At 35.5% G+C, this 12,606-nt stretch overlaps 1 protein-coding gene across 2 annotated transcripts in view; it reads left to right on the top strand.

Annotated features, from left to right (window-relative positions):
- Window positions 1-12,606, top strand: part of LOC118751012 (death-associated inhibitor of apoptosis 1-like) — a 47,191-nt gene that overhangs the window by 25,218 nt on the left and 9,367 nt on the right. The window contains exon 1 of one of the 2 annotated variants that reach the window (XM_036485772.1): window positions 9,774-9,942. The exons of the other annotated variant lie outside the window; for it this stretch is intronic. The gene's annotated coding sequence lies outside the window, so the exon portion shown is untranslated. Of the gene's footprint in view, window positions 1-9,773; window positions 9,943-12,606 lie in introns of those variants that run through there. 2 annotated transcript variants of the gene reach the window in all.

Raw genomic sequence — 12,606 nt, 5'->3', positions numbered from 1 at the left:
AAAAAAAAACATTGCAAGTACAATGCATACTACATAATGAGCAATGGCCGCGAACAAGCCGTTGAAAAGAAGCCAAATAACAAACAAAGCAAACCATCAGTGCTGATAAAATAATTATGGTTGGGTATAAATTGTTTACAAAAGATAACATTTGGAAATTTCCGATTTCATTGGGTCGTAGTACAAAAATTTTATTTTATTCAGAAGAAAACCATAGACTTGAGAAAAGCACCAGCAATATGCAAACAGTTTACAATTGTACATCGCGAGTTCCTTCATAAGCCCAGTAATAGCCTCTAATATTAGAGAAATTTTGATTATCATTTATCAGATAATTCTATGATCCTCTTCCTCCTTCCCATTCTCGAATCGAATTCTAATTTCTCTATGTACGTAGTTTCCATCATCTTGCCTCGAGAATGGGAGGATGATTTAGGCTAGAGTAATTAAATTTTCAATCCAAAAATACATACATACATAACCCAAATTTAATCAACTTTACTTTACTTTTGAACATTCGTATAATCCGCTTAGTCAAAAAATCGGTGTATAGAACTCCAGCCTTAAGTTTTTCACGCGGTTAGGATATATAAAGAACCTGATGTGATAGAGCGATCCTGAATTCGGCTTAAACGACCCAAAATCTACAAGAAATTACTAGTGTTGTGCAGTGTGCAAATATAGCTGTCATCACTGAAGATCATTTTGGCTTTGCAATTTAATAATGTGAAAGTAAATGTAATAGAAAATTCTTCTGTCAAGCGTTATGCAAGGTCAGCATTGGTATCACCGATGACAGTTAAATCTTAGGTAGATTTTTTTATATCAGAATATCATTTTTGTGAAAAGTGTAGATAGAGGGTATAGAATATAAGCCCTCGATATGTATTTATGTTCATGGTCCCATATGTAGTAGTATGTGTTGTATCTACCATTTACTCAAATAGATATTAAATTTCGTCACGAAATACATAGCAATGACTTTACAAAATATACAAAGACAAATAAGTGAGTGTTAAAGCGGAAACTGGTATTGATGGAAAAACTCTTCATTTCCGTAATTACGTTCGGCTTTAATTTTTTCCCACTTCCGTCCGTCGTCATTTTTTGGACATTCAGTAATTACATAGTGTCCAAGTAAATTGCATTGTTGTAATAAAGAAATTATTTTATTTCCGGATTTAGGGCTTACATTTGCTTTGTTAAATGGCCGAGCTAGAAGAAACTCGCTTGCTACATGCATTTTGAGAGTTTTTTTTTTAAATTAATTTATTTTTCTCACTCTGACTAGCGTTTGTGTGTTGTTGTAGAGGTAAAAAAAAAATATTTAAAAATTGACACTAAAAACTGGTATGCTTGGTGTCCCGATTGACTGAACTTTTGCACTCATTTCATTGCGGCAACATACATATTTTGCTTGCAATTGCCAATCTTTCACAAAGAGAAAGTCTAGTAACTCGCATAATAATACACATTGCAAGCGTTTTTTTTCCACCTCTTTTGCTATCTGCGAGTGTACGGTTTTCTTTACTGTTATCTACAAACTTGTTATATGTATGTGGTGCTTTGTAAAGTAAGCTTTTTGTGGCTTCTTATTTTTGTACTCAAATTGCTTGTATATCTAGTATTTGGTGTAAATGTGGTTAGTTAAAGGAAATTAATTAAAACAGCTTAAAGGAAATTTCGTCCTGAAAAAGCCTGCATACGCGAAATTTAAATATGAACTACATAATTTAGGTGATCTAAAGGCGAATTAATGGTCTATGTGAGTTTTCACGATGGCTGATCGGCTAACCTAACCTATATCATCACAAAAACTAATACAGAATCGTTTTTTCTGGGCAATTTTCGTCGTAAATTTTCTTCTTTTTAATGAGCCATTTTGGCCTAACTAATTTTATCCGTAGGATTTCCATTCTGAATTTGTCGTTTACTCTCAGTCCTTTACGAAATGTCTAAATCGGCAAATGCAAATTACTTTTCGTTCTAGCATTTTAATTTCCTTTGCTGAAATGAATTAACAAACAATAAAAGTTTAGGAATTTCGCAAAATATAGAAATTGTTAGCTTTGTAATTGGAAACGATCGAGATAAAAAAATTCATATCTATCATATGACTTGGCATAAAATTTTAATTGGCTGCAATGCCGCTTGGAATTTCAATCATATGCGATTAGTTTGATTGCACTTGCTTACGTCAATCGCTTGGACATCTGATTGGCAAATGGCAAACGTATTCGATTTACAGTAATGTCCCATGAGAGAGACCCACTCTAAGCTTGAGTTAAATCCAGCCTCAATTATAGAAGTCACTTGTAAAAACATTATGCTGCAGATACTCTGCTGATGTAGCGTGGCAAAATTATTGCAAATAAATTACAATTTTTTTGGGTTGGTTCTAATTTTTAATTTATTTCCTATAAACTATCAGCATACAATATTCCCACACCGCTGTTCCCACACTTTCCATTTACACACATATACAAACACGCATTTATACATATACATACATACATATGTATGTATATACCCCCATCGACAATCAAGCAACCTACGCTGGTGGTCATGTTTGAGCATTTTAATTCTCATAACTAAATAACATTTGAGTAGAAACCCTGGTTTCATAGGCGCTTATGTTCGCCTGGCCTATTCTATTATCGCAAAGCCAAAATCCAAGGCACAACAAACATATAATTCAAAGCAAAATGCAATGAACGAACGCAATGCATGAAAAAAAGAACGATCCTTATCAACTAAACACACATTTTACCACACTCTAGTCTCAACAATACAACATGGAAGGTAAGAAAATGCTTCTCACGAATTCCCAACGCCCTGTTGGCGATACATATTATGAGTGCAAGAAACCACACAGGCCGCTGTATGTACGAGGGTAGTTCAATATGTACGCGAGAGATTATAAAAAATGAATCGAAAACTGCATTTTAGGTAGATTCTTTTCGTTGATTTTTTTCCTGAAATGTAATTGCCGTTTAGGAAATAATTGCAGCATACTGTATGCTTACAAATGTAATAAATACCTTTTAAGGAGGATACCATATCTATGGTATTTTGAAAAAAATGACTTATCTCGAGTTGGTCCATTTTCTCTTTAAAGCAATATTTAATTGGGTACCAAAACAATATTTTAACGATTAACTAGCCTTCTGCGTAGTTTAAAATGCCCTTTTAATAAAAGCTTCATAAAAAGGAAACATTTTCGAAGGGAAACTTATTCTTTTTTTAATCCAAAGTGAAAACTTCTAAAGTTACTTAAGTTGTTTTATCAAAAGCCCAGATATGTATTTCTTTTCGAATAGACGCGGCCTTTAACTTTCTGATGATTCATTCGAAACCGGTCGGGAATTTCCTGTGCTTACTTCTGGATATAGGTGGGTTTTTAGTTGCTGGATGAAAACTTTGAAATACAAAGTGATTAGGGGCTTCTAGCGATGGGTTAGCCCTTAGCGGTCAAGGGAGCTCCAAAACTGTACAAACCACATTTCTCGTTATTGGTTGGAGTTCTTATCAGTCATTGTCCCATTGTCCGATACTACAGCAGCTGATGAGGTGCAATTATCTAAACATCCGCTACTCAGCTATCCGGTTTTCGCGATTTTAAAGTGTTAACACCTCCTTATGATGTTTAAATGCACTTCTTTCTCATCTGCTAGGTGCTTTCGGGCAAAGAGATTAGCCGCTTGCGAAGCTTTGTTGTTAGAATGAAGTGATTTTTATCCATAAACCGTCAGGTGTTATCGTTCAATCAGTTTTTTTTTCCATTTCCCTTCCGTATTTTAATGGTAATCAAATACATAGTTGGTGTATTAGACTAAATGCTCTTCCACATTTTAATATCATTGCCGTTTGTATAGTCGCTTCGTCCCTAAATGGGGATTCTTAGAAACGGCGAAGACAAGTTACCGGCAATCGTTTCATTTTAGTTCTTAACAATTGGTTTTAAGAAACCCAAAAATGTCGATAACATCGACGGTGATGCCAAGTTGTTATTTTTATTTCATTATCAAACGACAACGTCGATGTGCCCAATTATTTGAGTATCCAGACGACTTGGGACGTTCTAGACATCCATGATCTTAAACGTCGGTTACACCAGTTAGGGAACTGAAAAGAATCTTTGATCAGGTGATATCACAATGGGGCAAACCTAAGTTGTCGCTCGGCCTTAAGGATAGTAACGGCCACCATAAACTATCCATCATATACAATTTTGTTCCAGTACTACTATGTATACTATATATAGCTATTTGGATATATTCGCGAACAGATGAACAGATGAAAAGCGTAGAACACCAACTATATTCCTGTATTATTTCCTCTTGGCATTTTAAAACATTTTAAAACAAATGCTATGGCAACTTCGTTTCAGAGATTTTTGCTCGACTTATTGAGCAATCCTTGTATAAACCAGTTCTCCACAAAGAAAACGTTGTCGCCTATCGTGACTGTTAACTAATCTGGGAAATTTAGAAAGCCGCCACTTTAGATCTGCTGTGCGCACATATCGAAAATTCTCAGAAATTGTCAGTACTTAATAATGATTAGAATGAGAAATTCTTTCAAATTCCTTTTTACTCGCACTTTCACACGCACATTATCGAAAGGCACAGCATTAATGAATTTGAATTCTCCAGTTCTCAAGTATTGTGGCGCTGGCGACGGCGGTCTTTCTCTTTCATCCCACTCACAATTCATGAGAGTATAGTAATTTCTCATTTTCATGCTGCTATTGTTCGACACTTCTCAGTAGTTTGTTAAAAGATTTTCCAAATAATGAAAACGCCCAGAACAATCATCGATTGCAAACGGGCGGCAAGCGACGAACAATCGTTCGATCGTTGCTATGGGCAAATGTTGGACACTCAGTATATGATATACTGAGATTGGACATGTAAATTAGAGAAGTTATGAGATGCCTATACAATGCATTCTTGTATAAAATGATTGTAGGCTCGACGACCGCTCTGCCTCCTCCTTCTTCGCCACTTTTAGGCGCTTGTGAGCGCTCTCTTTTGCCCTGCACATCAGACTTGAAAGATACAATCAACAAAATCGAATTAGAAGTGAAAACTAATGCAGCTGAGTGTGAGGATCGACCAAATGTATGGCGCGCTCGGTCGGTCGGTCAACCCAAACCAGCATCCAATTTAGGAATTTTGTTGCTTCAAGCCATGCTGCGCTATGGCATTTTTCGTGTTTCATTGATGTTTACCGCAAAGCGGGAAACCCTGCAGGGTAGCAACGGCGCAAACTGATCGATGGCTCACGATCTTCGGCGGCTTACAGCCATGCACTAATGCTACGCTTGCGCTGCTGCCGTCATATCTATTAGTGCTGCAGTGCATTCAAATTGAGAGCAGTGCATTGAAATCGTCGGCTTGTTAGGGATTTTGCTGCTACATTGTATTTGGTTCGCGCTCGTTCTTTTGCTTGAGCTCGATCATTTTTTCGTGTTGATCGGCATGGTTTCCTTTTATGCTTTGCTGTATGTTGCGCCTGCGCTTACGTTTGAGCCCCTGCGCGTTGAGAGTGCATTTTTTTTTTTTGTTATCTGCTCCTTTTGTATGTAGCCTTCTGAGTATTTTGCGTTGTTGTTGTTATTTTTAGTTTTATCATGCTTGGCTTAAATTGTGCGGCAGTCCCAGTCGGACTTGGTTGCTTCCAAAATGTACTTTAACACGGTTATTTTTCCACTCAGAAGTAGTTCCAAAAACATGAAGTTTTATACAGGCCTGAAACACAGCAAGAACGGTTCTTTAAGAAGGCAATTTTGCATGAGGTGGTCATTGTTGGTTTGGATGGAGAGCTCTGTAGAGTTCCTATTCTCGTTCGGATTTACGTATTTGCTGAAGTCAAGGCATTACAAAATGCTGACTTGAGCAGTGAAGTTTTCCCGACCTACAGATTTTCAGCCTTCCATAGTAGTGATAACGAATGTAGTTCTTTCTCCATGTAGATTTTTTCTAATTTTTCCTACACAATTTAAATGTGATTCGAATTCCTCGTGAAAAAACCAGTACCCTAAAAGGCATTCTTAGGGAACCGCATTCTGCATGGTCCGACTGGGGTGGTCTTATGTTGTGTGTGTTTGTGTGTGCAGGACAATCGCTGTTGTTGCTATTGTTGACGACAACGTCGTTGGTGATCGCTGCGTGATTGCATTTCTTGGAAGGACGACTCAAGAATGTTTTCTGTTTTTTTTTTAAAATTTTTTTTGTTGTCTTTCGTTCGTCTTAATGTTATTCTTGCGATAATTCTTTCAGCTTTCTTTACATCCCATACACTTTTTAAGTTGATTTTTTTTATGCTTCAAGCAATTGTGTGAATGCATTCCCGGAGTGGTTCTTTAGCCCCAACCGTAGAAGCAAAGCATGAATATAAAATGTGTTGGTTGTTGTTTTTTTTTTCTCTACTAGAGTCACGATTGTTATTGTTGTTTCCGTGTTGTTTTTGCTGTTGCTGCTGCTGCTGTTGATCATGTAAATGTATCTCGGTGTATATGTGCATGTATTTGTGCACTGATATCTGGTAGCACCGCATTCCAATCTCAGAATGAAGCAAACTTCAAACCAGAAATAAGACAACCAAGAATTGAATTATTCCCACAGAACTGAGCAAACTCGAGAAACTCCAACAAACATACTTATGTATGTAATAGACAATCAAACAAGCATACTTTGCAGTATGTTGTGTTGTTGTTTTTGTTCAGCTTCTGTGTGTATGTATGTATTTATGTGGCGTTATGCTTCTTTGGTATGTGGTAGAAGCGAGTATTACCTGGTGGCCGGTTGTTAAGGTTAGATGACTGACTCTTTTAGCTGCTACGCTTTTGCCCACATATGTATGTGTGTACATACCTATCTACGAGTTGCATGTATATACATACATATTTACTTGTATGTATCTTTCTATAACCTAAACTGCTCCGGGTAGTCTCCGGTTTCTTGGCTGACTCGCTGGCATTCAGAGGCCGCCCAGTGTGTTGGCATGCTCCGTTCTTTGTACCCAGCGTTGTTTTTTCTGCTTTGTTTTCCAATAAGAATCCAACTTTATGTTGGTGCGCCCAGCATGGCGTAGCAACAACAACAAGCAATCAGTAACAACAACACTTACCAATTTTGCTCAGACCAGTACACATGCAGTTTAAACTGCATTTGTACTCGCCAGGTAATTCGAACGTACTAGCCTACTACATAAAAAAAAAAAAACAAATACAAGTCTGTTTGAAAAAAAAAAAGTTGTTTGACTGCATTCCAATGCTTTTTATTGCATCTATGTTGGGTTGGCCAAGCGAACATGCGAGGCGCGGCGTTGCCAGACGAGTTGTTAGGTGCTGAGCTGGCAAGGCGTTCGTGATATTTTGTGGTTTTTCTTGGTAGAACAGCAAGATTAGACATTAGAGGTTGATTCGGGCGCGTTTAGCTTGGAATTTCTATATTCGCTTGCATATGAATAATTAAAAAATTACTTGTGTTTACGTTGGTACATTTAATTTAGGACCGAGCTTGCGAGGGGTAGTTTTACAGGGCAATTCTGGCAACTCTTTCAGCTCACCACATTTTTCGATTGTGGTAACTATTATGAAAGCTCTTTCCTGTCTTTCGAAAGAGTGATTGAAAGATCTGCTACTGAGGAGATCTTAGTGTTATTCGGTTGGTATTTTGGTATTAACTTAAAAAAATAATATAAATTAAATAAAAAAGTATATATTTTTGTGTAGAACAATAAAAACCATACTTTAAATGAGAAAAAATTTAAAAACGAAATAAATAAAAAAAAAAACAAAATAAATAAACAAAGAACAAAAAATAAATTAACTAATTAAATAAAGAAAACAATGAATTAGAAAAACAAAAAAATTTATAAAAAATAGAAAAACGACATTAAAAAACGAAAGAAAAACCAAATCTAATAATTAAAGGAAAATTGAAATAAAAAAGCAATTATAAATTAAAAAAAAAAAAAACAATAAAATAAGTTCTCCTAAGCATTAAGTTGAATAAAAAAAAAGAAATAAAAAATAAAATACATACATTTCCATTTAATGAAATTAAAAAAAAAATATTTGTCTTTTCAAAAATAATAAAATCTAAAATTAAAGAAAAATCATAAAAACTACATAAAACGAGTTTCTAAAAACTAAACGAACTAAATAAATATGGTATTCTCTTTTTAAAGCAATAAAATCTAAACATTAAATTAAAAAACGAAAAATAAATTAAAAAGCAAATATTAAATAAAAAAAAATAAAAAAATAAAATAAAAAAAAAAAATAAAATAAAATAAAAATAAAATCAAAATAAAAATTATTGAAAAAAAATAAAAAAAAATTTTAAGCAATAAACAAAACCGCGCAATGATCGGATTTAAACCAGATTAGTATGGGACCGCCTGTGAGGTAACACCTTTCTTTAAAAAAACTAATTATAGAAATCGGTAAACGTGGTCCAAAGTAATGCGGTAACATACACAAAAAAAAAACAATATTCCGACGAATCGATAACCTGCTCCTTTTTGTGAAGTTGGTTAAAAATAAATTAACACCATGAAAGTTGGCGAGGCAGCTTTTTGTTGTGAGACTTTCGTGCCAGAATAAACAAAATCTGTCGAAATTATCTTGCCTATGTACCGTCTTTTAATTGTCCCTCAAAAGACTTGCAAGTATCTTAGCCAGAATTGCTTTAGCCGAATTTCATCTAGTCGATCTGTCGTAAGATCGACTAAGACTTGTTGAATCCTGTACTTATGGTAGTCATTGAGCATTTGGGAGCCTTCGTCGGGTTATCGATTAAGAACCAGCATTTTGTTTCGTGTTATTCTACGCCATGGCTGGGGTAGTGGGTCGAAAAGCAGTGCATTGTTAGCCAAATGCCTATTTCGCGTTTCTTGAATGGCCTTCGATAGGATCGATTTCAGGAAGTGTTTGTACCAAAAGTTGGTATGGTTTTCAATAATCGAGCTGGCGATCGAATTACAGTGGTCACACGTCAAACATAAACCTTCGCTCTACCGACATTCGGGTCTAAGTAACCGCAACGACCCAGATTTATATGTATCTGCCGCCCTATCTCAGCAAATTTCCAATACATTTTCTCATTTGGAATCAATTTTATATTCTTTCTTTCTCTCCTCCATAGCTTTTAGAAATCTCCTTTAATTCTGTAGTGCAGAAAGACATGCTAGATTACTGGAAAATTCTTCTTAAATATATTTAATTCCAACCCACCTACCTACCTGCCTTCTAGCCATCCAGCCTGCCTGCCTGCCCGTTTGACTTCTTTTCCCATCACATGTTCACAAACAAAACACCCTCTCTCTCCACATCGCTGCTGTATTTTTTCTCACTCTCATCTGGCAGCACTGCCACCCCTATGCTGCTGCTTGCTACTCCGGTTGCCTTGCATTGCTATGCTACTATATTTTTCCAATGCAGACATTTTATTTTTGGTCTCTTCAATTCGGTTTCCGCACAGCGGTAGTCTCCATGCCATGGTCGGTTTTGGCTTCGTCTCCGGTGTCTGCGCGCTCGTCGAATCACTAGTGCATTCAGTCTGTTGGTGCCAACACGCACGTACTATCATCATCTAGCTACAACATAAAGGCAGCAAAGAAAAACGTGGAAAATATTTACATACATAGTTTGTGAAAAATATTAGACGAAGAGAAAAAGCAATTTAAAATTGTTATCTAATAAATAATAAAAATCTGTGTTGCATAAAGTTATTTTAAGTAGTTTTTCTTTGTTATTTTTACTAATTTGCACTGAGCAAGAATACATAGTAAAAAAAAATACTTGAAACGAAATATATTCGTATGAACTGTTCGTGAACATTCGTGGGAAAGTGTACAAGCGAATATTTACTCAATTGACAATTAAAACGAATTGAATTTGGATTGCTGCAGCAGCTGTTAGTATTTAATGTAAGTTTTTACTTGGAAAAAATATATTTTTATGGAAATTATTGGTATATATAACGTTGTCAATTATTTAATAGGTATTTTGAGAAAAATATTGAAAAGTGAGGTTAGCATGTCTTTCGTTCCTTGTATATTTTTTACTGACCCCCTACATGTCGCTTTTATTGTGTTTCCAGGGGTTTAACCGCGGCTGTTCTCAAGTAGTGACAAACATTTATTTCATAAAAAAGTCTGTATTGAACACATATACGCTGTGTTTCGTCGGAAGGCGATTAAACTCGCTAACCGGAACTGAAGTAAAAAAGATCACTGTTTCCAAGGAAATCGGTGGGTTTTTATATAAAACAATATTTAATGCAAACTCTTTCTCTCAATGCTTACCCGAGCGCTTATAAATAAAATTTATTATTCATATAAAAACAATAAACGCGATTACAAAACATATTTTTCTCTATCTTAAAGCTGTTTGTGGTTTGCTGTGCAGCTGTTTACACTCAGGGTAGTAGTCTGTTTTACTTTTTATTGTTTAGCAAAGCTTAAGCTTTTTTTATTTCAACTGGCCTTTTACATGTGTATGTATTTGATGAGAGCGTAAAAAAACCAAGCAAAAAAAACCGATTGCATTATTAATGCTGTTTGTTTGTACATTTGTACAATAGCAACATTGTAACTGCATTCGCTTTATTGTATACATATGTATGTATATATGTACTCGCTCTACCATTGCACCAGCGGCCGCGCACTAACAACCGAACAATATTAATATTAACGGTAACACCAACAACATTGGCGCTTTGCTCGTTTTACATTTGGATCGTTTCTGCAGTCTACGACGAGCTGCCTGCAGCTTGAGCCAAGCAATGATTTGTACCTTTGGACCCATCCCCATCAACATCATCATCATCATTACTCTATTAAGCAGCTCATACTCGCGCTGACAAAGCGCGATTTCGCAAACACAAACAAAAATCCACTACAACGAGCAACGAACAATTCTTACAACATCAACCCGTAAATTTTCAATACTTGCACTCCTCTATGGCACCCCGCCCTCGTTCCGCGAATCCACAGCTTCCATTAAGCCGCATGCCCCTCTCGTCGCGCTTGTCGCCTTGCAACTGCGTACAATTTTTGGAGCTCCAAGAAAATAGTTCATTTTATTTTATTTTTTGTCCAGCCAAATTTTTCGCAATCATTCTACTAGTGCATATGATAACTCGTTGCTTCACTTTACTTGTGCATTTACACTAGGATCCCGGGACCCGGGATCCCGGCATTTTTAAGATCCCGGAAATCCCGGGATTCTGGGCAAGTAATCCAGGGTTTTTCGGGATTTGTAATTTGCACTGATGGCAATAATAGAAACCCATTTTCTTGACCAGTAATATTTTATAATTAATATTTTTTTATAAATGTCTAGCTCATTATACATATTACACTGCGCGATAGCAAATTTTAAACACAAATATCAATATATTCGCGAAACCATGGGCCAAATATAGTAAAATTGCGTTTTTAGTTTTTCACTCTAACGTCAGTAATCCAAAAATGATTTAAAAAATTCAGCGAAACGTGCTTAGAGAAGAAGTATGGGTATCAAATTAAAAAGGAAATTCTGTAAAATTTAATCAGATTCAATTTTTTGGTGCATAAGGACTGGTAAGTATTGAAAATGCCCTTTTAAAATTTTTTCTTTGAAATTTCGCAATATTTGTTTTTGAAAAAATTATATGTTAAGGACTTCTATAAACTCGATAACATCCTCGAATTTCATTTTTCTAACTTTATCAGCTTAAGATCTACCTATTCGTCCTTGTGAATTCAAAAAATTAAAATTTTTTAAATTCTAAAGAAATTTCCTATTGGGGTATTCCATCGTCACGGGTGGGACATTTGTACAGCAAAAATAGTTTTTCTTTTTTAATTTAAGTATAAAGTACTAAGCAATTCTACATTTTGATAAAGCTACACCTAGTTCACTAATATACGAGTTATTACCAAATACGAAAAATATTCCAACTTGATTTTATATTGGAAAATTCTGAGCTGTTTCTTCCGTCACGGGTAGGACAAAGAAAAGACACTGCTTTTTGGAGAACATATATTTTAAGGAAAGTCTGCGAATTTACTTAACATTTCTATCTGGATTAGATGTTTTACTATACAGAAAAGAACCAGCAATCCCAACAAAGCACAAACCATAATAAGAATTATTTGTTTATTATTAAAAAATTCAAAATTCTCCTGTCACGGGTGGGACAACTTTTGTCACGGGTGGGACACGTACGATTTTCTTCATGAAAGGAAGCTTCTAGTGAGATCCATATCAAAGAGATTAGGTATGATAAATGTTAGAGGTCAAATACAAGATCAATTGACCTACTTTTATGACAGTGGAGTCATTGTAAGACGCACGATATACTGCTGACCCCAGGATCTATTTTAGGGGCAATAGTTATACCAAACGAAAGCTAGAAGTCGCCAGATTGATGTATTAAAATGCATGGAAGAAAGGATTATTTGCAAACGCATGAAATTTTATATGCATTTTCCTAATGCACTTCTGCACGGTGCATTTGATTGCAACGAAATTTCGAATGTGCCTTAATGATTTTCAAGTTTGTTTAGAATAGCTATGTATGTCTGACTAATACTAACTACAGGCTA

Source organism: Rhagoletis pomonella, unplaced genomic scaffold (genome assembly GCF_013731165.1).
Source record: "Rhagoletis pomonella isolate Grant_MI unplaced genomic scaffold, Rhpom_1.0 Rhpom_scaffold_00491, whole genome shotgun sequence".
NCBI lineage: Eukaryota > Metazoa > Arthropoda > Insecta > Diptera > Tephritidae > Rhagoletis > Rhagoletis pomonella.
The sequence above is the reverse complement of the archived record's forward strand: the minus strand, read 5'-3'. Positions and strand labels throughout refer to the sequence as shown.